At 36.3% G+C, this 3,265-nt stretch overlaps 1 long non-coding RNA gene across 1 annotated transcript; it reads left to right on the forward strand.

Annotated features, from left to right (window-relative positions):
* The first annotated feature begins 412 nt into the window (after positions 1-412).
* Positions 413-2,153, forward strand: LOC109465007. The gene is made up of 3 exons (XR_002139928.1): positions 413-467; positions 892-1,103; positions 2,087-2,153. It is a non-coding gene; the product is annotated as an uncharacterized LOC109465007 (long non-coding RNA).
* Positions 2,154-3,265: the final 1,112 nt, after the last annotated feature.

Genomic DNA, 3,265 nt, shown 5'->3' on the forward strand with positions numbered 1-3,265 from the left:
CTCACTTGGTGGCTTTATTCGGTGGTTATAGCAACTGACAAGGCTTTATCACACCATATTCACTTCGGGGCGGGACATTAACCCTTAAATCATGTTCCATACATATAACGTTATATCTTGTATTGTATAGTCTTATTTTTTGGAATTCCTGTGTATTGCTGTAGACAATAGCATAGATATTAGTTTAATATTAAGTAAAATATTCTTAAGAACTAATGCCATACATTTTGCCTGTTACAATTGTTGTGGAATAAAGTTTGATTGATTAAATGTGTATTTTGAATTTAAAGAAGAATCACAATGACACATACCTACAGTTAGTTGACTAACGGGAGCACTTTCAGCATAAATTCATGTATCTTTACAAAACATGTTTAGTACGACTGTAATGTTTTGTGTGTTTCGTTTATTACAGTGTAGGGGCCTTGGCATGGTCTGCTGTGGTTGATAGGATATTCTATGGGAAGGTATGTTGTATCATGCAGAGGAAAGAGTAACTAAAGACCTTGTAATAATGCTTCATGTTTTTCCAATAATGTTCAATTCTGTCAGTTGCAAAGCCATTTGTGTGTTATTGCAGATGTTTCAGTCTGCATATGTTACTACTAGTAACATATTATGTATGAATTAAGATTTGTCAGACAGGGCTTGAAATACTGGGTGCGTGTGCACCTTATTATCATTAGTGTATTCAATTTTGTAAGTGCACCTGTGCACAGTGAACCTGTAAGTGCACCTATTCCCAAAAATGAATTTCGAGCCCTGGTAGAAGTTTGTGAAAAATTGGTGTAAAAATTGCCAGCTATATAAATACAATGTATTGTACTTGTACTCAGGTCTTGTTTGGTTTGGTTTGAGTAAGTTTTTGAATGTTGATTTTTTTTCTCCAAGTGGGTTCTGGTTCAGTATAACTTCCTGGAGTTCAACGTTCTGAGTGACCAGGGCTCGTTCTACGGCAGCCACCCCTGGCACTGGTACCTCACCCAGGGCTTTCCTGTCGTCATGGCAACACAACTTATCCCCTTCGTCTTTGGCGCCATGAAGTTCTGGAGGAAGCAAAAGCTGGTTTTGCTCATAGTTCTTTGGACAGTGATGGTTTACAGGTTAGTTTTCTTAGCACTTAGAAAAAAAATGTTGTGTTTCCTGACTGACCCTAGAAAGAACTCCCAATCCTAGCCTTTCTTTGGGTTGGAGCCCTGCAGCTGCAAGGGACATAAATTTTCGAGCTGATTCTATGTCCATGATCTGACAGTTGAGTGATGAAACATTGAACAATCAGGTTTTCAACATTGACATTTAAAGTGTCCTTAGGCCACACCAATTTAATTTCTTGGTTAACGGATTCGCCGCTTCAATTTTTTCTGATTTGCAAATAAAAATAAAAATTCAGCATCAACTGCAAAATGCTCATACTTTGCCCTGAACAGTTGAAAACTGTCCTTTTCTTACTACTTGTTACAGTCATTCCATCTTTCAATGCAGTGGTATCATTTAAAGTTCAAAATCCATTGTTTAAATTTTGAACCAGCCTGGTGTGTTGACTTAATGGCCCCTATCGTACCATTTGGGCCATAATAGGATGCCTAGGCCTGTTTTTATTTTTACTTTTTTTTCGCCCGCTCGCTCCATTATTTTTCTAGAAAAATCCGTTAACCAAGAAATTAAATTGGTGTGGCCTTATGCAAGTTTTACTTTGTTAAACTGTATTGTATAATAAGTTGGATCACTAGTGATTGCCAAAGTCTAATAAAAAAAGAAAGAAAAAAAAAGGTAATCCTTACCTACTGACCCAATTTTTTCAAGATTGAAACAGGAAACAACATTTTTTTCCTAAGATATGCCTAAGGTATATTTAAAGTGAGAATCAGTCAGGAGTCAGGCAATGGTCAATGTTATAGGCAAATCAAACAAAGTGTGATAGGTTTTCTTTTTTATTGTGCATTTCTGACCTTTCTGAAAAGAAGCTAAATACAAATTCAAAGCAACTCAGATGATGTACACTGTAATACCATAGGGTTTACATTTATATGTTGTATGGATAATACCGCCTGTCACATGTTGTTGATAAATCTTTGATGTTTTGCAGCTGTCTTGGCCACAAGGAGTTTCGTTTCATCATGCCTGTTCTGCCTTTAGCCATGATTTCATGCGGTGAGTGAGATAAAATCTATTGACTAGTATTGTGTGGAAAGAAAATGATAACATTGTCTTTATTGTCTTTACGTTGGTGAAAGTTAGACATCCAGGTAATAAGATACATGTGTACACAAAAGAAAAAAGAAACAGTTACTCAAGCAACTTCCAAAAATCATATCCAGTTGCTTGAGTAATTTTTTGGAGGGCGTATCTTATTGTCTTTATTATATTAGCCGAATAACTAGCCTTACAGGGTTCATAAAAACATACATTGTCACATTGCACAAAATGAGATTTACATTATTTCCAAAGAAAGATATTATACAAACTAATCACAAAATTATGTAAATTTTTTTAACGGTGGATGACTTATTTTAAAAATATAGATGGACTGGATAGTGTTTCGATATTTGGTGGTAAGTTGTTCCAAAGGTTGACTGTCCGGTATATAATCTTGATACAGAAAGCTGTATTGAGTGTCAGATTACGTGACTGTTCCTTAGTTTTGCCTGCCAACTTTACATTGTTAGAGGCCTAAAATATCGGCATCTCTTGCCACGATGGCACTGAGACCAGTAAACACAGTGAAATATGCCAGCATCGAGCTGAATATGCAAATGCCAAACATTGGTTGCCACTATTCTTGGACGGGCACAGTGACCAGGAGTGTGGGGAGGGCAAGAGGCTACATGTCTGTACAGTTCATGGTTCACTGGGTTTTCTTGACTTCTAAGAAATGAAACTGTGTCTCAAGCCACAGAACATTACTGAGATGCTTGTCTTTTACCGCTTATGGCAAGTATATGCAATATACATGTACAATATATTATGATGTACAGGTCCACAGTACGGAAATTTCACTTACTAGCTTTTTTATAAGAACAACAAACAGTAGACTAAGCCTAGGAAAGTTAATGTTATGTTTCTGGTTTCAGTCCTGAAAAAAACTAGGGTCACTAGGTAGGAATTACTTTAAAAAATTTTTTTAGATTACTGCTAGAATGATCCAACAATTACAGAGTAAATTTTAACAATGCATCGGGACTGTCTGAAGGACCCAATGGCCTGATTGCTTGTGGACAAATATTACACCTGATTTACTCAAGAAAAATTGCTTATGAAAATACAT

The sequence above is a fragment of the Branchiostoma belcheri genome, unplaced genomic scaffold (genome assembly GCF_001625305.1).
Source record: "Branchiostoma belcheri isolate BF01 breed outbred unplaced genomic scaffold, Haploidv18h27 scaffold1453, whole genome shotgun sequence".
NCBI classification, from domain to species: Eukaryota; Metazoa; Chordata; class Leptocardii; order Amphioxiformes; family Branchiostomatidae; genus Branchiostoma; species Branchiostoma belcheri.